Raw genomic sequence first — 26,496 nt, forward strand, 5'->3', positions numbered from 1 at the left:
AACTCACGCGATAATACTCCCTCAATTAACTCATTTTCCTGCCATCGTTCAAGGTAACGCAGATTGATCTTAAGGAATATGCCTCACTCCCACTCGCAGATCCCAACTGCTTCGCACCCGCCAGAATAGATATGGTGATTGGTAGCGACATTCTCCCTAAAATACTCATCTCTGGTATGAGAAACGATGTTGGCGAAAGCTTATTAGCCCAAAACTCCATATTTGGTTGGATATTAACGGGCCTCTCGGAAAATATATCAGCATTCTCCACTCAGGTAGTCGAAAGCTCAGAAGATTCCTTAGGTGACCTACACAAAGGGTTTTGGGAACAGGAGGAAGTCCCATCAGCACACTCTCATTCGGATGATGACAAACTCTGTGAAGAACTATACAGAGAGACAACTTATCCCATTCAAGTCCACATTTCCCAACTCAATGGCATTAGGACACTCTAGACCCGCTGCACAACAACAATACCTCAGCATCGAACGAAGCCTCGAAAGGAAACCGGAACTCAAATCAACGTGCACAAAGGTCGTGGACGAATATCTAACACTCGACCACATGGAACCCACAAGCTCACGCGAAATTATACGTGATGGTAAATACCTCTCTTTTTACCTCCCACATCACGCAGTGATAAAACCCGACAGTACGACTACCAAAGTTAGAGTGGTTTTCAATGCCTCTAAACTTTCTTACTCAGGTCTCTCACTCAATGACGTACTATACACAGGTCACACTCTCCAAAATGACCCGACATTGAAAAAATGTATCGCCAGATATACGTTTACAAGGAAGACCAAGATTTCCAGAGAATTCTGTTTCGTAGATCCCCCGACGGTCCGATAGAGGACTTAAAATTAAAAACAGTTACATTTGGCGTCAACTGTGCCCCATACTTGGCCATTAGAACGCTCCCCGAATTGGCCAAGGACTCCGAACAAAAGTATCCAAAAATCTCCAAAATTTTAGTCGACGAAACATATGTTAATGACATTCTCTCCGGTGGTCATAACCTCACATCAGTCAGCGAGTCGATATCCCAAACGATCGATGTACTTAAATCAGCAGGATTTCCATTGAAAAATATAACTGCTAACCACAAAGACTAAATGATATACCCCAGTTTGACGTCCTAGACTCAGAATTTCTCCAATTCCAAGAGACATGCTCCTCAAAAACACTGGGAATAAACTGGAACGCCCCCACTGACACGTTTTCATACCAAGTACATCCACTCCCCGACGCAAATTCTGCCACAAAACGACAGATATTATCGGCTGTTGCGAAGCTTTTTGACCCGGCGGGATGGCTATCACCCATAATGTTAGCAGCGAAAACCCTCCTACAACAACTATGGATGGAAGGAACAGACTGGGACGAAGATGTCAAGCCCAACTCTCTAGATAGATGGAACTTTTTCCGCAAGAGTCTCCCATCAATCAAAGATATCAAAATACCCCATTGGGTACAATTCAGCCTGGGGATAGCGCAATCCAAGTCCACGGCTTTTCAGATGCGTCGGAAAAAGCCTTCTGCGCATGTGTGTATATACGAGTTCAACAAGGCGAAGTTATAACCTGCCATCTACTCGCGGCGAAAAGCAAAGTTGCACCTTTGCAAACGGTCTGACTACCACGTTTGGAACTCTGTGGCGCGGTCCTTCTCTCGAAGCTGGTGAAACAGATTTTATCCCAACTGGACCTCCCCTGTCATGAGCTAGTACTATGGACCGATTCCTCCATCGTACTCGCCTGGCTGGAAAAGCCACCATGGATTTGGAAAACTTTTTTCGCAAACAGGACGTCGCAGATTATCAATAACGTAAGCAATGCAAGGTGGCGTCATGTATCAAGCGGCGACAACCCAGCAGACCTCGGGATGCGAGGAACCACCCCTAGGGAACTCGCTGAAAGCTCTCTCTGGTGGCAAGGCCCTGAATGGTTAACAAAACCACCCACTCTCTGGCCAAAAAATACTCTAAACCACTCATCTCCTCCAGAACAGAGGGAACTAGAGGCATTCCACGTCTCTGAAAGCATCGATCTTTTAGAACGCTTCTCCTTATCAAGAGCTCTTAGAGTAAGTAGTAGCTTTCATTTAAAGCCGCATTCGCACGGTTCGTGGGACGTCGGGGAATACCCCACAAAATAATGTCCGATAACGGAAAAACTTTCGTCGGCGCACAGCGCAGCCTCCAAAAAGAATTCTCCATATTTCTTCAAGAAATTCCCTTACATATCAAATAAATATGCCATTCACGTTCTCTCATGGGCCTTTATTCCTCCATATGCCCCTCATATGGGAGGTCTATGGGAAGCAGCTGTGAAAAGCTTCAAAACTCACTTCACGAAAGTTGCAGGAAGTCACAAATTCACCTATGAAGAATTCACTACGCTCCTTATTCGGATCGAAGCGGTCTTGAACTCTAGACCTATTTCCGATGTCTCAAGATCCCGACGACCTCCAGGCTCTAACCCCTGGTCACTTCATACGCGGAGCCCCACTACTCTCCATACCGGAACCTAACTGTGACAATCTCTCAATAACAAACAAATGGCAAAAATTAAAGGTGCTTCACCACCAATTCAGCAAACGATGGAAAACGGAATACCTGCATCAACTCCACAAACGGTGTAAACGGAAAGGCCAAGAATTAAATCTTAAGCAAGGTGACTTAGTCGTCATCAAAGATGATCTACTTCCTCCAAATGAATGGCAACTTGGTCGAGTCGAAAAACTTCATCCCGGTCCTGATCAGAATGTTCGCGTGGTGGACGTACGTACCCAAAATGGAATTGTCACCCGGAACATAACAAAACTGTTTTTGTTGCCATGTGCTTAACCCTATTACCCTCTCTTGATAAAAAAAATCACTCCCCATCTCTTTTATATCCCTTGCCACGAATATAACTTTTTCAATCGTTCATCTTTACTTGAGTCTTAACAACCCAAACAGTCAAAGGTGACTCAACATCGCATTCGTGGGATAAGGTATCGTATATGTGAAACCATAGGGGAATTAGACAGTCTGGTAGAGGTATCGTCGCCGCAGGTCTGTCGGCATGTTGAGGACATGAGACCCTAACTAAAATATTCATTAAATAATTAGTTATGTCAAATGGAATTAATACTAATAATACAATAATTATACTTACTTGATATACTCACCCTTTATAAATACCTACCTATCATACTCTTACATCTCTTATTCTATCAACACAAATTATAATTATTTAAATACTTACCAATCCCTCGATCTCATTCTCTTTGTGTATATAACGGCATCCTTTATATACCTACCAAACTTAGCTCTAAAAAGAAAAGGAAATATTGCTAAAGTTAGTTATAAACTAAAACGTACACCTGGGCGGTCGATCATCTCTTGCGAGTGGCTTAATAAAGTTGTTAGCAAATCTATGTGAAGTGCCGATGTTTTATTTCAAAAAAGGAGTAGTTATAATAATTGCCCAGAGCAATTACAATAATGATTGATTTCTTTATGTAGATACAAGTGACTGCTTAGTATCGGCTTAGATATGATAGTATGCCTCAGTTTTACTAATATTCGTCACAATATTCTATAACAGAGTTTTCGAACATAATATTATCTAAGGCATTTGTAGCCAGCGGCTTTGTACGAATGACGATACATTTGGACTTTCGAGGATTTAGACATAAGCCGTTCCTAGAAGCCCATATACCTATTTGGCGCAGATCGTGATTCGAGTTACTTATACATACACTGGTACAATCGACAGGACAGCACGTATACAATTGAACATCGTCAGCGTAGATGTGGACGTCGCAATACTTGAGAACACTAGGCAGGTTATGAATGTACAACACAAATAACAGAGGACCCAGGATAGAACCTTGGGGAACACCACGTAAAACGTCTAACAAGTTTGACTTTCTACTATCTACACATACTGCCTGGGTTCTGCCGTCTAGATAAGAACTGATTAGGTTGGTTGCATTTCTAGAAAAATTAAACAGGTTTTTCAGCTGCTTACATAGTAGTGTATGGTCGACAGAGTCGAAGGCTTTGGAGTGGACAAGAAGGATTAGGAAAGCCGTAAATTCATCATCAGTGCGCTGCCTTATATCTTCTACTACAGAAAGGAGTGCCGTAGTACAGCTTCTCTTAGGGCGGAAACCAGACTGATGGTCTGTTGGAGTTTATTTTCATTTGGAAAGACACTAGTCGTTGGAATGGAGTTTATTAAATATGTTATGAGGGGAAGGATAATGGGTAGGATGATCTTCAAGAATTTAGCACATATTCCGTCTAACCCTTTGCGTTGGACTCCACCGAAAATATAGCTTGCACAACATCACAATCATCGACACCGGCAAACTCAAGGGTACTTGCATCTACATTTACACGAGCACAGTAATTGTCAATACATACACAATTATCATTGATATCGTTGACATCGAAAGGGGGGAAACTAAGAGAGCGGCTTTGGATTTCCCAATCCCAATCCACTTTATTGTATTCCAAGTTTCCTTCGAATTTAAAGCGGAACTAAACTTATTTTTGTAGAAATCAACCTTGGCCGATCTTATGGCTTTGTTGGCAGTGAGCCGGGCGGCTTAGAAGCATATATACATATCAACAGTTCGGTATCTTTTCCACCGCGAGTAAGCCAGGTTACACAAGTGTATTAAATGTCTTATTCTGCCGTCAAACCATGGGTTGTTATAGTGCTTCGCCACCTTAGGTTTTGTTGGAACGTCGTCATCAAAGAGCTTATTTATATTATCTTGGATGAACTTTGTCTGATCATCAACCGATGCCAGCGTGCGAATTATTCTCCACTCGACGGGTGCCACTGCTTCAGCAAGTTCACTATAGTTTAGGCTTTTAAAGTCACGGTACGTAAACGAGCACGGTGTGCACGACGTTTGAAAAGTATAGGTTATGAGTAGAAGGTCGTGTTTAGAAAAATTGGGTGCAGAGAGCTGGTCGTAGAGAAGAACTTTCTGGGGGTCGTTTATACCGAAAACGTCTAGAAGCGAGGAGCTGGTGTTTGTAAGTGTGTTGGTAAGGAATCGTTAGCGGGAAAAAGTCCCAGGGATTCCATACTTAGTTTCAAACTAGACTTTACGAGTAGATTGCTGTTGAAATCACCAGCTGGGATAATGTTTGCGTAGGTTAAAAGTAAAGGTTGCAGGAAATCAGTAAAGCTATCAAAGTTTACTTGGCGATTAGGTCTGTATGCACAGCCAACAAGGAGCTTGTCACCACTCGATGAAAAAATATCAACAAACACAAATTCAACAGGATCACTGGTACAAGAACTACAGCTCTGTGAAGTTGGCACCTACTTGGTCGAATAATTAAAAAAACCATATCTCATTCGTTTGTCCACCGTTTGTCCATGTTTGTCCAGGAAAAATTTTCGTTTGTCCACCTTTTGTTAAAAAGTTATTTCAAAAAAAAAAAAAAAAAATCGTGTGTGAAGTTGGCACCTCCATTTGCGAGTATTTAAAAAAACTAAATGCCATTCGTTTGTCCATCGTTTGTCCACGATTGTCCAGGAAAAATTTTCGTTTGTCCACCTTTTGTTAAAAAGTTATTTCAAAAAAACAAAAATCGTGTGTGAAGTTGGCACCTCCATTTACGAGTAATTGAAAAAACCAAATGCCATTCGTTTGTCCATCGTTTGTCCACGTTTGTCCAGGAAAAATTTTCGTTTGTCCACCTTCTGTTAAAAAATTATAACAAAAACATTTTTTTTTTTTTTTAAAAACCCAAAAAAAATTTTGTTTCGCTTTATTGTGCTAAATCGTATGTCCGTCGTTTGCCCATCGTTTGCCAATCGTTTGTCCATGTTTGTCCAGGAGAAATTTTCGTTTGTCCACCTTTTGTTAAAAAGTTATTTCAAAAAAACAAAAATCGTGTGTGAAGTTGGCACCTCCATTTACGAGATATTAAAAAAACCAAATGCCATTCGTTTGTCCATCGTTTGTCCACGTTTGTCCAGGAAAAATTTTCGTTTGTCCACCTTCTGTTAAAAAGTTATAACAAAAACATTTTTTTTTTGAAAAAACCCAAAAAAATTTTTGTTTCGCTTTATTGTGCTAAATCGTATGTCCGTCGTTTGCCCATCGTTTGTCCATGTTTGTCCAGGAGAAATTTTCGTTTGTCCACCTTTTGTTAAAAAGTTATTTCAAAAAAACAAAAATCATGTGTGAAGTTGGCACCTCCATTTACGAGCAATTAAAAAAACCAAATGCCATTCGTTTGTCCATCGTTTGTCCACGTTTGTCCAGGAAAAATTTTCGTTTGTCCACCTTTTGTTAAAAAGTTATTTCAAAAAAAAACAAAACTCGTGTGTGAAGTTGGCACCTCCATTTACGAGTAATTAAAAAAACCAAATGCTATTCGTTTGTCCACGATTGTCCAGGAAAAATTTTCGTTTGTCCACCTCGTGTTAAAAAGTTATAACAAACATTTTTTTTTCGAAAAACCCCAAAAGTTTTTTTCGCTTTTTGTGTCCGTCGTTTGCCCATCGTTTGTCAATATATTTGTCTACGAAAGATTTCCTATTGTCCACCTTTTGTTAAAAAATTATAACAAAAACATTTTTTTTCTAAAAAACCCAAAATTTTCGCTTGTCCACCTTTTGTTAAAAAGTTATTTAAAAAAAAAAAACAAAAATCATGTGTGAAGTTGGCACCTCCATTTACGAGCAATTAAAAAAACCAAATGCCGTTCGTTTGTCCATCGTTTGTCCAGGAAAAATTTTCGTTTTTCCACCTTTTGTTAAAAAGTTATTTCAAAAAAAACAAAACTCGTGTGTGAAGTTGGCACCTCCATTTACGAGTAATTAAAAAAACCAAATGCTATTCGTTTGTCCATCGTTTGTCCACGATTGTCCAGGAAAAATTTTCGTTTGTCCACCTTTTGTTAAAAAGTTATTTCAAAAAAACAAAAATCATGTGTGAAGTTGGCACCTCCATTTACGAGCAATTAAAAAAACCAAATGCCATTCGTTTGTCCATCGTTTGTCCACGTTTGTCCAGGAAAAATTTTCGTTTGTCCACCTTCTGTTAAAAAGTTATAACAAAAACATTTTTTTTTTTGAAAAAACCCAAAAAAAATTTTGTTTCGCTTTATTGTGCTAAATCGTATGTCCGTCGTTTTCCCATCGTTTGCCAATCGTTTGTCCATGTTTGTCCAGGAGAAATTTTCGTTTGTCCACCTTTTGTTAAAAAGTTATTTCAAAAAAACCAAAATCGTGTGTGAAGTTGGCACCTCCATTTACGAGTAATTGAAAAAACCAAATGCCATTCGTTTGTCCAGGAAAAATTTTCGTTTGTCCACCTTCTGTTAAAAAGTTATAACAAAAACATTTTTTTTTTGAAAAAACCCCAAAAAAATTTTTGTTTCGCTTTATTGTGCTAAATCGTATGTCCGTCGTTTGTCCATCGTTTGTCCCTGTTTGTCCAGGAGAAATTTTCGTTTGTCCACCTTTTGTTAAAAAGTTATTTCAAAAAAACAAAAATCATGTGTGAAGTTGGCACCTCCATTTACGAGCAATTAAAAAAACCAAATGCCATTCGTTTGTCCATCGTTTGTCCACGTTTGTCCAAGAAACATTTTCGTTTGTTCACCTTTTGTTAAAAAGTTATAACAAAAACATTTTTTTTTTTCGAAAAAACCCAAAAAAAAATTTTATTTCGCTTTATTGTGCTAAATCGTATGTCCGTCGTTTGCCCATCGTTTGTCCACCTTTTGTTAAAAAGTTATTTCAAAAAAAACAAAACTCGTGTGTGAAGTTGGCACCTCCATTTACGAGTAATTAAAAAAACCAAATGCTATTCGTTTTTCCATCGTTTGTCCACGATTGTCCAGGAAAAATTTTCGTTTGTCCACCTCGTGTTAAAAAGTTATAACAAACATTTTTTTTTTTCGAAAAACCCCAAAAATTTTTTCGCTTTTTGTGTCCGTCGTTTGCCCATCGTTTGTCAATATATTTGTTTACGAAAGATTTCCTATTGTCCACCTTTTGTTAAAAAATTATAACAAAATCATTTTTTTCGAAAAAATCTAAACAATTGCTGCTCATGAAATTATGTGTAAATTTATTTGCGGCATTTAGTCTTTTTTTATGTGGAAATATATGACAAACATTTGCTAACATAACGTGTTATAAAATTCGGCTCGCTCTTCTAACTCTCGAAGATCATTTTTCCCGGAAACTTCAAATTGCGTCGTGCTGGTTTTTTGTACTAACTCTGCATGTGTTAAAACAAGTAAGAAAGGCTAAGTTCGGACGGACCCGAACATTATATGCCAGCTGTGATCTGTTACACAGGATTTATTAATTTGCCACCTATGGCGTTAGAAGTATTATGGAAAAAATTGGAAATGCGTACGATTTTTGTTTGTCTAAGTACAAGTTTTGTTTATTAACCTATTGTTTACAATCTGTAAACTAATAATAATAAGAAATAAAAAAATGTGGCTTATATAAGGCAATTTTCTAGCCTTAGTCTATATTGTCCTACTTTTTGATTTATTATTATACATACATACATACCACTTTTGTATTTTAATTTTTTTATTATTTCAAAGAAAAATTAAAAAAAAAAAAAAATTGGCGCCTTTATATGCGAGTAATTAAAAGGACCAAATGCCATTCGTTTGTCCATCGTTTGTCCACGTTTGTCCAGGAAAAATTATAACTTTTTAACAGAAGGTGGACAAACGAAAATTTTTCCTGCACAAACGTGGACAAACGATGGACAAACGAATGGCATTTGTTTTTTTTAATTACTCGTAAATGGAGGTGTCAACTTCACACACGATTTTTGTTTTTTTTGAAATAACTTTTTAACAAAAGGTGGACAGACGAAAGTTTCTCCTGGACAAACATGGACAAACGATGGGCCAACGACGGATATACGATTTAGCACAATAAAGCGAAACAAACATTTTTTTGGGATTTTTCGAAAAAAAATATTTTTGTTATAACTTTTTAACAAAAGGTGGACATACGAATGGCATTTGGTTTTTTTAATTACTCGTAAATGGAGGTGCCAACTTCACACACGATTTTTGTTTTTTTGAAATAACTTTTTAACAAAAGGTGGACAAACGAAAATTTCTCCTGGACAAACATGGACAAACGATGGGCAAACGACGGACATACGATTTAGCATAATAAAGCGAAACAAAAATTTTTTTTGGGTTTTTTCGAAAAAAAATGTTTTTGTTATAACTTTTTAACAAAAGGTGGACAAACGAAAATTTTTCCTGAACAAACGATGGACAAACGAATGACATTTAGTCCTTTTAATTACTCGCATATAAAGGCGCCAATTTTTTCTTTTAATTTTTCTTTGAAATAATAAAAAAAATTAAAATACAAAAGTAGTATGTATGTATAATAATAAATCAAAAAGGGGGACAATATAGACTAAGGATAGCGCGTCTACTGGGCTGTGAAATCTTCGAATATCTGAAAGCTAGGAACAGCATTTTCTTTTGTCAACTTATCATGTATAAGGAGCCTAGTTACCTATATGATAAGCTAATATTACCCAGGTCTGCTCGAATCAACGACCTAATAGTACCAACTTATAACTATCTAACATCTGGACGGCTATTCTTTGTCAATGCCATTCGCCTATGGAACTCTATTCCAGTATCCGTACGTAGTAGTCTAAATAAAAGCAACTTTAAAAATGTTCTTTATGCTCATTTTAGTTGAAACCATTATACTTCTTGAGTTTTCGCCATCAATATGTATGAGTGTATACAATGTTTTGTTATTGAATTTAATTATTTGTTTATTTTAGATACTAGTAAATTACGATAATTCTCTATGTTTGATGTGATTATTTAACCTACATAACCCTCTGTTATGACTTTTGTTCTTTTTTACATTGCGATTTATCTTTTTGTTGTACTATAAAAGATCCTAGATCTTATTGTACTAATACTATTTTTGCAATAAATGAAATGATGATGATGATGATGATAGAAAATTGCCTTATATAAGCCACATTTTTTATATTTCTTATTATTATTAGTTTACAGATTGTAAACAATAGGTTAATAAGCAAAACTTGTTCTTAGAAAAACAAAAATCGTACGCATTTTCAATTTTTTCCATAATACTTCTAACGCCATAGGTGGCAAATTAATAAATCCTGTGTAACATGTAGATCACAGCTGGCATATAATGTTCGGGTCCGTCCGAACTTAGCCTTCCTTACTTTTTTTAACACATGCAGAGTTAGTACAAAAAACCAGCACGACGCAATTTGAAGTTTCCGGGAAAAATGATCTTCGAGAGTTAGAAGAGCGAGCCGAATTTTATAACACGTGATGTTAGCAAATGTTTGTCATATATTTCCACATAAAAAAAGACTGCCGCAAATAAATTTACACATAATTTCATGAGCAGCAATTGTTTAGATTTTTTTCGAAAAAAATGATTTTGTTATAATTTTTTAACAAAAGGTGGACAATAGGAAATCTTTCGTAAACAAATATATTGACAAACGATGGGCAAACGGCGGACACAAAAAGCGAAAAAAACTTTTGGGGTTTTTCGAAAAAAAAAAATATTTTTGTTATAACTTTTTAACACGAGGTGGACAAACGAAAATTTTTCCTGGACAATCGTGGACAAACGATGGACAAACGAATAGCATTTGGTTTTTTTAATTACTCGTAAATGGAGGTGCCAACTTCACACACGAGTTTTGTTTTTTTTGAAAAAACTTTTTAACAAAAGGTGGACAAACGAAAATTTCTCCTGGACAAACGATGGGCAAACGACGGACATACGATTTAGCACAATAAAGCGAAACAAAAATTTTTTTGGGTTTTTTCGAAAAAAAAATGTTTTTGTTATAACTTTTTAACAAAAGGTGGACAAACGAAAATTTTTCCTGGACAAACGTGGACCAACGATTAACAAACGAATGGCATTTGGTTTTTTTAATTACTCGTAAATGGAGGTGCCAACTTCACAAACGAGTTTTGTTTTTTTTGAAATAACTTTTTAACAAAAGGTGGACAAACGAAAATTTTTCCTGGACAATCGTGGACAAACGAATGGCATTTGGTTTTTTTAATTACTTGTAAATGGAGGTGCCAACTTCACACACGATTTTTGTTTTTTTGAAATAACTTTTTAACAAAAGGTGGACAAACGAAAATGTTTCCTGGACAAACATGGACAAACGATGGGCAAACGACGGACATACGATTTAGCACAATAAAGCGAAACAAAAAATTTTTTGGGTTTTTTCGAAGAAAAATGTTTTTGTTATAACTTTTTAACAAAAGGTGGACAAACGAAAATTTTTCCTGGACAAACGTGGACAAACGATGGACAAACGAATGGCATTTGGTTTTTTTAATTACTCCTAAATAGAGGTGCCAACTTCACACGGGATTTTTTTTTTTGAAATAACTTTTTAACAAAAGGTGGACAAACGAAAATTTTTCCTGGACAAACGTGGACAATCGATGGACAAAGGAATGGCATTTAGTTTTTTTAAATACTCGCAAACGGAGGTGCCAACTTCACTCACGATTTTTTTTTTTTGAAATAACTTTTTAACAAACGGTGGACAAACGAAAATTTTTCCTGGACAAACGAATGAGATATGGTTTTTTTAATTATTCGACCAAGTAGGTGCCAACTTCACAGAGCTAAGAACTACAACATAATTTACAGGACATACTACTTTTAACATATATAGCAACACCACCACCATGACCGCCTCTGTCAGCTCTGAAAAATCCGATAACCATTAAGTTTGACTAGATCATTGTTATGGCTTGAAGAAAACCAAGTCTCGGAAATGCATATAATATCTATATCGGAGGACTCAGAAAGGTATCTTAATTCATCAATTTTTTTATGCAGGCTTTGCGCGTTGAGATGGATGATATTCATACCCTCGACACGTCTGCTAAGAACGCGCAGCAACGTTCGTAAGCAGTCTTTGGAACTCGAAGACTTGTTATGGCTTAGGGCCATAATTATAGAAAGTTTTGGATGTAAGCTTCGCACTGCTTGTGGTTAATGACAATTTACTTCAATTACTTATGAAAGTGAAGAAAGAAGAGAAACCGGAAGTAAGGAGATAAATTTCTATTCTATGTATGAAGATCAATTTACTAACAGTTTTGGTTCTTGTCCAGAGCAGTATTTGACGATCTGGAGCTTTCATCTCGAAAGAAGGTATTCCCGTTTGAGTTCGAACTCTGAAGGCCCTTGAGTGCCTCCATGTCGTTAATCGTGCGGTACTGCCCGTGGCTTTTCGGTTTATGTGGACTATGCCCCTGATAGTGAAGACCGAGGTTACTTTCTTCCTTTTTTTAAGGTGAAAATCTCGTAATTCCGTTTCGTCAGCGATGCATTTATATAAATCGGAGCATCGGATTTTATACCCACATCTACTAGACGCAGTCCTCTTTTGCTTTATTCCCATTGTCTAGTCTTTTGAAATTGTTTTCAAGAGAATATTTCTGGCGGTAGGAGACAGAAACCTAATGATGACGGCTGGATATGTGACACTGTCACGTAATTTCCGACATCGAAAGATACTTTTAATGGTGGGGGCTGCAGGTTCCACGAGAAACACAAGTGGTGGAAAATACTATGTAGATTTTCTCCTTCCTCATACATGATACCATGAACACGGACTCGCAAGCTGCTACTTGATTTTCAATTTAGCTTTCCTGATTGGATAGTTTTGTCTTTAGGGCAGATATTTCAAGATGTCAAATCCGTTCAAAAGCTGTCTCCAGACGCGAGACTTCTTTCTGAAGGTGCCATATGTGGTCAAAAACGTTATCCAGGCGAGATACTTTCTCATTCAACTCATTAACATCTTGCTTTAACCCATACAATTTTTCTTATTATTTTAAGCTTTCGAATTTGTCTTCAATATTCTTACCGACAAACTCCAGGGGTCTTTTTTCAGAGTCCAGGATTTGTTTTGTTATCCACTCATTATTTTTGAGGATTCGCTGATCTACGTTACGGATTAAACTCGGGGAGGATTCGCTAATGCGAGGAGCTTTGATAATTTCCATCTCATTGCTTATAGCTTCAGCACGACGTTTAGAGGAGTACAGAGCCATTTTCATGTGAAATCCAAAAATACCTCGATTTAAATAAATTCTTACTGGCTGGCAGCACGAAAAAAGGTATGATGCTTAGTAAGTACACAAACCACGTTATTTATCCTTGGGCAATACAGCGTTGTTGTTGTGGCTTTTTTAATAAAGCTACATGCCGGCAACAAAAACAAAAAAGCAGCTCACAGCTGGAGAACCAATTTTTAATGTTCAAAAATAAATACACGTTCACATTATCGGAGGATGATCTTGTGTTTCCCAGATGTTTTGCACTTTGTTCTATTTATTTATTTATTCTATACTTTATAAACAAATTTATAAAGTATATTTTGGGACTGGGCAACTAAGGACATATTGCCCAGGGGAAAAAAAATGTAATTTGCACTTCGTGAAGTAAACTATGTACATTTTGTGCGTCTTTTAGAAGTTTTATAGTATTTTCTTGGCAGCAGTCTAGAGGTTTTGTTAGATTGATATATTGGTCTCCTGATACCTTGCAAAATTTTAGTATATGTTCCACGATCAGGATCGTTGCCCTCCACGTGCGTTCTCTTGGCTGTGACTGTAGAAAATGGTGCTCTGACGAGAACTTTGTTACACCGACTCTCATGCGAGCTGTGATGATGCAGTCGTTCCTGGTGAAGTTTTGATTGTATTTTGGACGATCGATGTTGATGTTATGTTTGTTTTAAAAATATGCTGATAGGGACCATTTTTTGATTGCTTTCTCTTTACTGGATTTTTTTTAAAGTTTGTGATAATCGTTCTTAAACATGAAACTTCTGATATTAATGGCAACTTATTTGCTTTTTTAGCGGCGTCGTCTGCTAACTCGTTTCTTTTTATCCCTACGTGTCCTGGTGTCCATAACACTGTGATATTTGCTTGGGTTGGCAGGCCATTTGTGAGATATATCTACTGTTCACTGCTTGCGTTAGTAGGGGACTTGGCCACACTGAGGATGTCGATACATAGAAGTGTGCGATTGCTTTTTGTTGCAGCATAGTGAGCTGCGAAGCGCAAGGCTACCAGTTCCGCGTTGTAAATTCCAGCATTGGCGTGCAATGTGATCGTCTGACGCAGAAGATTGTTGGTGGAAGTTTTGTGGTTGGACGTGTTGATTGTATGTTTTTTTCAGGGATGCACCTTAACGTTAAGCTAATCGTTTATCAAAAAATTTCCACCGTTTCCGTTGAAACACTTCGAAATATTATCGATAAAGAAATTATCAAAATAAATTGTATCTCGTTTTTAACTGAAACGAAAAGCTTTCGTTAACGTTAAAAACGTTAACAAAAACGTGATACTTTATGTTTGAATTGTGCTGGCAATGCTATAGCAATGGTGAAGCCGTAAGGTGGCAACAACGAGCGCACATACACACACAAACTCTATGTAATTTGTTTGTGTAATTCGTTGGTGGTAATGTCAAAAATACTTTGAGAAATGTTCGTACTGTCAAAATTCATGAGAAAAGTTGCAATCAGCTTGGCTAATGCTTTCACCTTTAATGACTCCGCCATCAATCAGCTTTGCCAGCATAGTTTGAAATTAATAATCAACATAAACGATTTGATTTCGTTTTGATATGGCAGAAAACGAAACGAAATCATTTCGTTAATTTGACGATCTTAACGTTAATAAACGAAACGAAATGACTTCGTTTCGTTTATTAACGTTGATTATTGTAACGAAATGATATCGTTTCGTTGGTTAAGCATGCCTGGTTTTTTTTTATCCAAATCGCTATGCCGGATTTAGCGTATGGTTTGGGTTTGTTGGGATGATATGCTTTATAGTTTGGTAAGTGCAAAAAACTTAGATTTTTTTGTACTATGAGCGTCTCTTGTAGGAGAAGAACATCTGGCTTATGTTTATGTACCAGATATTCTAGTGCAAATTTATTGTTAGAGAATCCTTATATGTTCCACTGTACGATTGATAAATTAATACCAATATCCATTTGAGTTAAAAGTTACAGTTTGTTTGAGGTTTTATTGAATGTTTGATTTTATTGTTTTTATTGTTCTTGCTTTGAGTCTGGAAGTGTGCTTTTATATGTATTAGGTGTAAGGATAGTTTTGAGATCTAGAAATCGCTTATAAAGTTGGGAGCATGGAGACCTTTCAATATCAATATCTGCAATTGATGACATTTAATGTCATTGGTTTCGATGCGTGTATTGTTTGTTTCGTTTGTATTTGTTATTGTTTTTTCTAACGATGGCGCGTAGCTTTCCGTTTGGACCGCCTGTATTTGTTGTTGTGTTACAAGTAGATGATGTATGTTTGTCGTTGCTGGTCTTTGATTCATCTTGCTTTTCATTGTTTGACTTGTTAGTGTTCGGAGCTGTAAGGTTGGTGTTTTTGTTTAAACTCTACTGCTTTCGTAATAGAGATATGGTTTTTTATGATTTCTGTTGTTGTTGGTTTGTTTGTTGTTTTTTGAAAGGGAACTATTTCGAAGGCTGATGGATTAGTATTGTATGTTTTCCATGCTTCTCTAACTGTACACCTATATTCAATTTTTATTTTATTTATTGCTTTATGTTTAAGAAAGCTTGGGCATGTGGGATCGTTTGAACCGTGTCTGTCGTTGTTGCAGTTTACACAGAATTTATTCTGACAAGTTTCATGAGGTGGTGGCTCCGCACATTCTTTGCATACCTCTACGCCTTTGCACCATTTCTTCGTGTGTCCTAACTTTTGGCAGTTTTGACACCTCATGGGAATTGGAATGTACTGCACGCGGACTCTTTCCCATCCTATCATGAGTGTGTCTGGATTGCGGAAATCGAAATCGAAGGTTATCACTGCCGCACCGGTTGCTATTAAATTGCCATCGACTTTTTTCATTAGTTGCCTTACTTCAACGATTTTTTGTTTGGCCAATCCTTCTACAAGTTCCTCTTTGGTTAGGTTAATTGAACAGCGCAAAGGTTGAATGACTATTTTGTCCGGGATTACTCCGATGTACGTGACTTTCATAAATTTTTCCATTTTTTTAACGTTGTTCGTTTTAATGAGTAGGTCTCCAGTCCTTAGTTTTGATACATGCGTGAATTCTGTGCTTATATGTTTTAATCCTCTTTCAATTTGGAACACATTGTATGATGCAAGTGAACTTGTACGATCTTCAACTATTGTCCCTGTTGCTGTTGCCACCAGATAAGTGGAATATGGTCGTCAGTTGATTTACGTTCCGGTAGGTACATGAAATGTGTCTCAGTTTTTTTTTTATACGTTTGCCTGGGGGTTTATTCGGATAGAGGTCTTGTAACCGGTTTTTGTAGGGGTGGTCAGCCCCATTCATTTTGATATAGGCTTATTACGGTAATATACGTATGTGTACAACAAAAAAATTTTTTTTTGACACCTAAAAAAAATTAACACTAGCTTCTTGTTGCCGAACATCGAGTATGCAAATCGATCTTAACGCGGCGATTACCCGAACAAGACTTGCTTTGTTTTATAATTTTATGTTGTGCTAAATTAAGCAATCAACACAAGAAACATTCCTTAACGCACCAGGGTTGCCAGATCTCCTCAGAGAGTGACCTTTAGGCTTGGCGACCATATCGGGGACGCGTAGCATGCAATCGGCCGGCCAATTGCTTTGTAAGTAGTAATGAGCATGTCTTTGTATTTACCCCAAGTGCTGCCGGCAAGAGATTTGAGGGTTTTATTACGGCTCTGGATTTTCGATACAATTGCGGCTGCATGCTCACCAAAATGTAGATCCTAATCGAACGTCACACTCAAGATTTTAGGGTGTATGACAGTTGGTAGCGTGATGCCATCGACGTGGATATTTAATATGGTTGACATTTGGCGCGTCCATGTTGTAAATAAGGTCCCCGATGATTTGGTCGATGACAATGTCAGGTTTCGCGAGGCGAAGAAACTGAAGAGATCAGAGAGAAAGCTGTTTATTTTGTTACAAAGCTCATCGATCTGTGGGCTTGGGCCTGTGGATATTATAGTGCAGTCATCGGCGTTGTTGTTGTTGTAGCGACAAGGACACTCCCCAAATGCCTTGGGGAGTGTATCGATGTTGATAGTCCTTTGCCGGATTCAGATCCGGTACGTTCCGGTACCATATCCGACCATCTCGGGAACGATTTGGATGACCACATGCGACCTTCTAGGCCATACCCCCCTCCCACCCCCTAGATCCATGAGGACTTCGTACTTGTGCACAGCGACAGGGCTGATTTCGAAGTTGGCAGTTTCAATTGAGTTAGTTTGAATTGAACCGGCACGGAGTTAGCGCAATGCGCTACCCACGCGTGTGAATAAAGAAATCTGTTAAACTTGAAGAAATGTTTAAAAATAAACTTGAAAAATTTATTTAAGTGCCACGTATAAAAATATATATATATATATTAAAGAAACTAAGAAATTAATTGTATATAACTGGCAACCCTGCTGAATTACACACACTCGTACAATATATGTAAATACCACATATTCGGATGATTTCGTTCACGTGTTTAGACCGATTATTATTATTCTTTTCCATTGTAAAATAAATTAGATTAAAATAAAGAACTTATGATATAGAACACATATACAACAAATGGCGACGAGGACTAAGTTTCCTTAAGTTATAAAGTACTTTGTTTGCAAAATAATAATAGTTTCCAATAACACAAAGTATAGAAAAAGGAAAAAAATCACCATGTATGCTGCTCAAATAAAGGTACTCTTCGAGTAATGCAACAACAGCGGGAAAAAGTCAATGCTGCCATGCAGGAACTCGTCAAGAGACTTCTTGATGGAAAAGTATCAAGCAGCACAGGAAAAGAGAAAAACTCACCAGAATTCCGCATAGAAGCTTTATCCACGAGCATTCAGGAATTCGTGTTTAACATCGAAGATAACCTCACTTTCGACATGTGGTGTGCCCGATACGAAGATTTGTTTGAAGTCGACGCAGCAAATCTTGACGACGCAGCGAAAGTTCGCCTACTCTTATGGAAACTCAGCGTCATCGAGCATAACAAATATATAAATTTTATTTTCAAGGAAACAGTAGAAAAATTAACAAAACTTTTCGGTTCTCAAAAGTCGCTTTTCAACATGCGCTACCATTGCCTGCAAATAAGCAAAGAGGCTACCGCAGACTACATAATAGGCCGGGTCGATTTGTGGGGAGGCAAAAAAATCGCCCATTGCTCTGTGAAAATCATATTCTAGGGATGAAAGTAAGAAACTTTGCCGAAGGAACCATACCCCTAAAACGAATTCTGATGTCCCCCCCTTTGGGTCGTAGGGGCAAATTTTGAAAAATCCCACTTTGAAATGCCTATGTTTTTTCTTTTTGGAGTTTATTTTTCTCTTTAGAAATTTTATTAGTCAGAACATATGTAAATGAAAAAATGAATTTAACTTAGTAATAGAAAAGAAATTAAAAAAAATTATTAGAAATTTGCGTTTTTACAACCCCCTTTTAAAACCAAGGTATTACTGTGATGCATTTGCATGTCGTAAACATAGTTGTGTGGGTTTTTTATTCAACCGTTTTAAAAAATGAAGGTATCACTGTGACACAATTGCAGATCGTAAAATTGCTTGTGTTGTTTTTTTTAAGCCACCACAAGACAGCAGGTAGAATTGAAATTGCCCCTACCCAAAGGTTCGACCCAAAGGGGGGGACATCAGAATTCGTTTTAGAGGTATGGTTCCTTCGGCAAAGTTTCTTATTTTGATCCCTAGAATAAAATTTTCACAGAGCAATGAGCGATTTTTAAATCGACCCGCCCTACTACATAATGTATGCGGGTATTTTCAACAAAGAGTGTGAAAAATTTCAACTTAACATACTGACTCTCGATCAATTCAAATGCTTGATATTCATCATGGGGTTAAAGTCTCCGTCCGAATTTGAGGTTAGAACGAAACTACTTGCAAAATAAGACAGCGGCGAAGGTAGTCTGACACTCGACAAGATATCAGCAGAGTGTAAGCGACTAGTAAACCTTAAGGCAGACACTGCATTAATTGAAAACAAAAATGAGACACGAACAATCAAAAAAATACAATCAAAACATCACAACAAGCGAGTCCCAAAAACCCCGTGTTGGTTTTGCGGCGGTATGCACTACGCATCTGAATGTGCATTCAGTAAGCATAAATGCAAACAATGCAACCTTCTAGAACACAACGAGAGCTACTGCGATTCTGGAAAACCATACAAAAATCACAAACAAAAACCTACAAATTTCAAGCACACAGGCAAGACAACAAGAAGAAACAGCAAACACGTCTAACACAGCAGCAATCAACAGCATATTTGTCACCAACCAAATCAGCGTAGCAAATCGTAAATACATTCGTGTGTACATTAACGGCTTTCCGAGAGATCTTCAATTTGACACCGCTTCGTATATCATCATAATATCCGAAGACATTTTTCGACAACTTAACGTGAACAACAGTACGGTACAGTACAACCACTTAACGCAATCTGTAACAAAATCAACGAGGGAAATCAGGCCAGTACAAATATTTCAATAGACAAAAGCATTTTACTGTTGAGAAAATCATTTCCAGCGGTTTTCGAAGACAAACTGGTCCTATGCTCCAAAACAAAAGCTCATCTAACAATAAAACCAACCCAACAACCAATTTTTCGTCAAAAGCGACCAGTAGCTTACGCCATACAAGGTCTCGTAGAAGCCGAAATAAAACGTCTACAAGACATCAACGTAATAACGCCAGTCAACATCTCAGACTGGGCTGCTCCAATTGTGGTGACTAGAAAAGCAACAGGTGGTGTTCGTATATGTGATGATTTCTCAACCGGCTTAAATAACGCTCTCGAGATGCACCAATATCCTTACCACTACCCGACGACTTCTTCGCGAGACTAGCCAAGGCAAAATATTTTAGCTATATCGATCTCTCAGACGCGTTTCTCCAGGTGGATGTCGACGAAGAATCAAAACATCTTCTCACCATAAACACACACCTGGGTCTATTTCGCTACAACCGCATGATTTTCGGGGTAAAATCGTTCCCAACCATATTTCAGCAAATCATTTATAAAATGTTATCCGGGCTCACAGGCTTAGCAGTATATATCGACGACATATTCATAGCAGGTCAAAGCAGCGAAGATCACGAGGAAAAGTTAAAGGCAGTTTTAGAACGCATACAGGATTTCGAGTTCAAATTAAATTTTGATAAGTGCACATTCTACGCCAAACCAATCAAATATCTAAGTTTTATTATCAATGAAAACGGCATACAGCCAGAACCGGCTCGCATAGCCGCAATAAAGCAAATGCCAGAACCAAAGGATGTTCCGGAATTACAGTCATTCCTTGGAGCAATCAACTTTAATGGAAAATTTATCAACAATCTACGCACCTACAGAGGACCACTGGACGATTTATTGAAGTCGAAGGCAAAATGGCAATGTGCACAAAAACAAAGAGAATGTTTCAATAAGCTTAAAAGCATCCTCTCTTCAGATTTATTACTAACGCATTTCGATCCTAAGCTTGACATTGAGTAGCAGCAGACGCTTCGAACTACGGCATTGGTCATGCATCTTACATGAATATCCGGATGGTTCGATGAAGGCTATATGCCATGCTTCACGCTCACTCACAGTAGCTGACAAATTTACAGCCAAATTGAAAAAGAGGAGCCATAGTTTTCACATTAACAAAATTTCACAACATGATTTTTGTCGAAAATTTAAACTGCAAACAGACCACAAACCATTACTCACAATTTTTGGAAACAAGAAAGGCATCGCCGTGCATTAAGCAAATCGTTTACAGCGGTGGCCTATAAAGTTACTAGCCTGCGATTTCGACATCAGCTACGTACAAACTAGCCATTTTGGTCACGCAGACGTTCTATCAAGGTTAATAGTGAATAACGCGAGTCCCACAGAACTCTACGTGTTAGCTTCAATTCAATTTGAAAACGAAATATTTCAAATACTCACAGACTCAATCGCTAAACTGCCCGTTACACATGAAATGGTTAAATACGAATCACAAAAAGATAAATCCCTACATACAGTCATGGAATATGTACATCAGGGATGGCCAAGGAACTTGGAAAACGCAAACGAAATGAATCCATTCTTAAACCGGAAAACAGACCTCAATGTCGTGGACGGATACCTCATGCTCGGAAATCGCATAGTCATACCGGCAGTACTACGCAAGAGGGTTTTAAAGCAATTGCCCAAAGGACACCCTGGTATCGAACGTACAAAATCCATAGCTCGAAGTTGCGTTTACTGGCCTAATATCGATTCGGAATTTGAGTCTCTCGTACGAAGTTGTAGCGAATGTGCATCAGCGGCGAAGTTACCCACGAAAACATACCTGAAACCATGGACTACTCCTCCGGAGGCGTGGGGTTGTGAGCGCGACGTATGACACCGTAAAAGTCCACTCTAAAACTTAGTATCATTTTATGCTTTTGATGGTAACCCTAATAGCGATACTGCATTGATTGTGAATTTTGTCAACTTGCCACCACCTGCACTAAAAAGAGCAATCTCACACTTCCGCTGGCGAGAGCTCTTGCCTATTTAAGTTGGCGTGGAAGCAGATCGGTTTGTGGAAAACTAAGCAACGCAGTGTAAAGCGGTAACAAAGGGCAAGTAACATAAAGATTATCTTATCGTAATTTAACATACATGTAACCAAGAATCAAAAACAAAAAAAGCGAAAAAGCATATTTCAGGCATCCACTATAATGATTTGTTGCAATTAATTAAATTTCAAAGGGAGAAGATTTCAGCGCCGCAGGTAGAGTTAAATAAGTACGATGCCGAAATAGTTATCTAGAAAGTAAGGAACGTGATCAAGCGCAAGAACCTGAAACCATATCTCGAGAAATAACCAAAGCAGATCAGGTTCTTCGACAAGGCAGTGAGCAGCCACAGTCGTGCAGTATGGACAAGAGAAAACTTTAAAATCAGAAATTGCTTTATTACGTTCTAAAATGTCCAATTGTGGAACTGAATTGTTGCAGTGCAAGAATAAAATTCGTTTATTAAGGAATGATATTGAAGTGGAACGCATACAAAGTGAAATCGATCAGGCTATACATAACACTGACACATCAAACAAAACTGCTGATAATTTGAGAAAAAAAATTTTTTGCTAATAGAAAATGCAATAAGTGAAAAAAGCGGCAGGTAGAGCAATCAGTAAACGAGATGAAAGAAGTAAATTTGCAAAGTCTCACTATCACTATATCTGAAGAAATTAAACATTTTATGGAAGGCCCCAATAAACCCGGTAGCAGTCGGCGCACAATCAGTTCACCAAGACAATTAGAAAATGCTGTACCTACTAGTAAGAATCCACATGGCGTTTGGGTATAATTGGTGATAGCATACAAACTTAAAGATTTATGAATGTTATAAGCAGGGCGAAAGATTAAAACATTTTTAAAACCATAGAGAAAATCAAATTCTTTCGCCCATCCTAATGCAATGTAAAACGGAAAAAAATAAAAGAATGCAATTTGAGACTACAGTGAAACGAATTGCAACTAATGAACTTAATTAAAAAAAAAATTATTTAATTAGTAGACAAAAGTAAAGAACAAACATGTATTCGCAATTTCGCTATAAATGTAGCATAAAACATAAAAGCTTTTAGATATTTGTACATCTTTCATTTTTTCAAATATCCAATGCTTCCCCTTATATATAAATTTCACTACGACACTGGCGGCGTAAAACCAAATCGGTATTCAGAGTAAAATCTAATTGGAATAACGTAAAATAGTATATACAAATGTACATCGTAAGGGTGGGTTATAGATCCGTCACATAAGCACTTTTTCATATAGATGAGTTTAACACAAGCTCTTGCATTATGAGTAGATTACACGTATTTTTATGGAAAAAAGTAGATTAAGCGACACTTGCGCCATCTGATATTGAAAAGTAGCCAATTCTCAAATTTTGTTGCCAACAAATCATAAGAAGAATTTGACATTTGTGTACAAGTTGAGCGTCGAAATAAACATTGTGGATAAGTATTGTACACAATGGAAATAAATGTAATTATCTGCGAATTTAACTGGCAATAATACGCACAAAGGCCAAATATAGATATTTTAAATGTTTTTAACACTAAAAAGAACACATGACATGGATTTACAAATTCAGCAATGGTGCGATATAGCAAATTGGAATTCAGGCGGCGTCTTCATCAACTTGGTGTGAAACTGGCATTGACACCAATGATGGTTGCTGATTCTTTTATAAATAGTACAAAGGCGTGTGATAATAAATTTACCGCAAGTTTAGAGGACATTTCTTGTATATAACAATTCACTGCGTGCGATGCGTATGAATTCTCCTATGCAGCCCAGTTAATATATCCATATGTTAATGGCATGGATTTGAATTGTGGCTCTCCGCAATCATGGGCAATCTCTAAAGCAAGCATATGGCTGTGGTCTGTTGAGACTTCCAGAACTGTTGAAAGATATTGTACAAACTACAATGCGTGTGCTATCGGTAAAATTACGCTGATTAAATGGCAATGGAGAGCAATCAGTACCATCTACAGTGGAACTGGCACGTCAACTAGAAATATGTGGTGCGAAACATGTGGCAGAAGGTATCAGAACCTCTTAATAATAACGCTATGTCTGAAGTAAAGAAAACGATCAAAAAACCACTTATTGTTAATGGAAATGTTCGCACCTGACAAGACGCTAAAAATTTGCATGCACAAACACAGGCTGATGGTGTAATGGCAGCACGAGGTTTACTTTCAAATCCTACACCAGGCATGCTTAACGAACGAAACGATATCATTTCGTTACGATAATCAACGCTAATAAACGAAACGAAGTCACTTCGTTTCGTTTATTAACGTTAAGATCGTCAAATTAACGTTAATTAATTTGACGATCTTAACGTTAATAAACGAAACGAAGTGACTTCGTTTCGTTTATTAGCGTTGATTATCGTAACGAAATGATATCGTTTCGTTCGTTAAGCATGCCTGTCCTACACTTTTTAACGAACACTGCGGGAAAGCCGAAACATCGATGGAATGTGTGCAGCCACACGTGCTGGTGATCACGTACATATTCAATGTTTTCATCAGCATCTTACATATTATGTGGATCAGTCATATGAAAAGGAAGCTGAGCTTGGAGTTTATTTTATTTATTTATTTTACAATTTTACGAGCAAGCAACAAATATTTGTATTTTTTGAGGAACGTTATGGCTTAAAGCCCCGCACAGAATCGAAAATGATTTGATTTGAATTAGAAGGCAGCTTTTTTACACTACTAGACTGATAATTATTTACTGAATTTGGCGAACAAAAATATGTATAAAAGAGGTGCTCAACTTATGTAAATAATAAATATCGAGTAAAATGAAGATTTTTACAGAACTTGTCTTAAATCTAAATACTCGCCATTAGGTTTGGTTTAGCTGATGGTGTCTATTGTGTTAAAAACGTTTGTTCTCCTAATCTGAAAAATCCCCTTAAAAATTATGACCTATATTATTGGCACCTAAGGAGTAGAAGGTTGTGGTTGTTGTTGTTGTAGCAGTGCTTCGCCCCATCCAATTGACGCGACCGATCACAAATTGTCATCAATATCCTATAACGGGATTCCAAGGAAACCTGCAGTTTCAACAGGGGTGGACCATAATGAAAGGGGTGTTAGAGGCGTTGGTTCCAAATTACAATTGAAGAGATTGTTGGTTTCATGTAGGTGAGTATCTGTGAGTTCTGGGTATTTTTCTTTAAGAACTGGATGCGTCGGGAAATTCCTGGCATAGATATCACTGAGGACCTGATTGTGCTTTTTGGCTGTGTTCTGAGGTGAGCTATTTCCTCATAATGCTGAAGCCCCTGGGCGGTGTTGGCTCATCAATTATATGTCTGTTGGGATGCCCAGGTTTCTGGGTATTCAACAGGAACTGTTTGGTTAGCATCTCATTTCTCTCCCTGAGGGGAGTATTCTCGCCTCATTATGTAGATGGTGTTCTGGGCACATAAGAGAGCACTATTTTGGCAGGCCTGTAGCTTCCTCCAGTGAGTAGTCTTTAGGCTTGGTGACCATATCGGGGACCCGTCACATGCAATCGGCTGCCAGCAAGAGATTTGAGGATTTTATGACGGCCCTGGAGTTTAGGTACAATTGCGGCTGCATGCTCACCAAAATGTAGACCTTGATCAAACGTCGCACCAAAAATTTTGGGGTGTAAGACAGTCAATAGCGTAGTGCCATTGACGTGGATGTTCAAAATGGTCCACATTTTCGACGTCCATGTTGTAAATAAGGTCGACGATGATTTAGTCGGTGACAATGTCAGGTTTCGCGAGGCGAAAAAACTGGAGAGATCAGGGAGGTAGCCGTTCGCGCATTTTTTCGAACCTAAAAGCACTTTATCGCCGAATGCGATGGATATTTTGTCGTTGTGCTTAGTTGTGTTCAATAGCGACCGTACGGTAGACCATAGCTTACCCACACCGACAGAGAGGTTACAATGCTTTAGGTGCTCCTCCCATTTAGCCCGCTTGTGGTTATTCGCATGCTGTCTGATGCGTTGGTTAATGTCTGTTATTTCTCTCACAAGAGTTGCGGTATCCGCTGGAAAGTGTGGCTGGATTTCCGCCATTCTTCCGGCGGGAATAAAACGAGTCGAAGCGAATTCGATGACCTTGCGGAATACGCGCTCCCCTTGATGCTTATCAGACGGGATTGAGAGGGCAGCGAAGCGATTGTCTGTGAACGTTTTGTAATCTTCCACACATACACATACACATACTTATATATGGGGTATTCCATCCCATTTCGACCAATTTTGAACCCGACCCCTTTAGAATTGGCTGAAAGTTTTCTTCTTTTTCTAGCTTACGAAAGACGGTTTTCAGAAGTTTTTCAAAATTTTTCATCCAACTCAAAAAAAGTTATGAATTTTTAAAAAAAACACCGTTTTTGTTTTCAAAATGCTATAACTTTTTCAAAAATTGACCGTTTGGGATTTTTTTTTTAATGTTTTTAAATGTACTTTTCGGAAAAAATTAAAAAAATTTTTTAAGGTTTTTTTGTAATTTTTCAGTTTTTTGAGATTTTTCGAATTTCGCCCTTTTTTTTCTCATAAAAAACTTCAATCAATTCTGCAATTATCCCCACTAATCCCGGAGTGGGACGAGAATATTATTTTTTTTTTATTTAATTGAAAAAAAAAACTAAAACTTTTTTGTATTTTTTCCGAAAAGTACTTTAAAAACATATTTAAAAAAAAAATTATCCCAAACGGTCAATTTTTGAAAAAGTTATAGCATTTTGAAAAAAACACCGTTTTCCAACTCAAAATTAGTTCTAAATATTTCGCAAAAAAAGG

At 37.6% G+C, this 26,496-nt stretch overlaps 1 protein-coding gene across 4 annotated transcripts in view; it reads left to right on the plus strand.

The window, feature by feature from the left end:
* The window catches only part of LOC137236858 (axin-like), a 1,106,688-nt gene that overhangs the window by 16,963 nt on the left and 1,063,229 nt on the right, over positions 1-26,496 (plus strand). Inside the window, exon 1 of one of the 4 annotated variants that reach the window (XM_067759898.1) lies at positions 13,175-13,195. The exons of the other annotated variants lie outside the window; for them this stretch is intronic. The gene's annotated coding sequence lies outside the window, so the exon portion shown is untranslated. Of the gene's footprint in view, positions 1-13,174; positions 13,196-26,496 lie in introns of those variants that run through there. 4 annotated transcript variants of the gene reach the window in all.

Source organism: Eurosta solidaginis, chromosome 1 (genome assembly GCF_040869045.1).
Source record: "Eurosta solidaginis isolate ZX-2024a chromosome 1, ASM4086904v1, whole genome shotgun sequence".
NCBI lineage: Eukaryota > Metazoa > Arthropoda > Insecta > Diptera > Tephritidae > Eurosta > Eurosta solidaginis.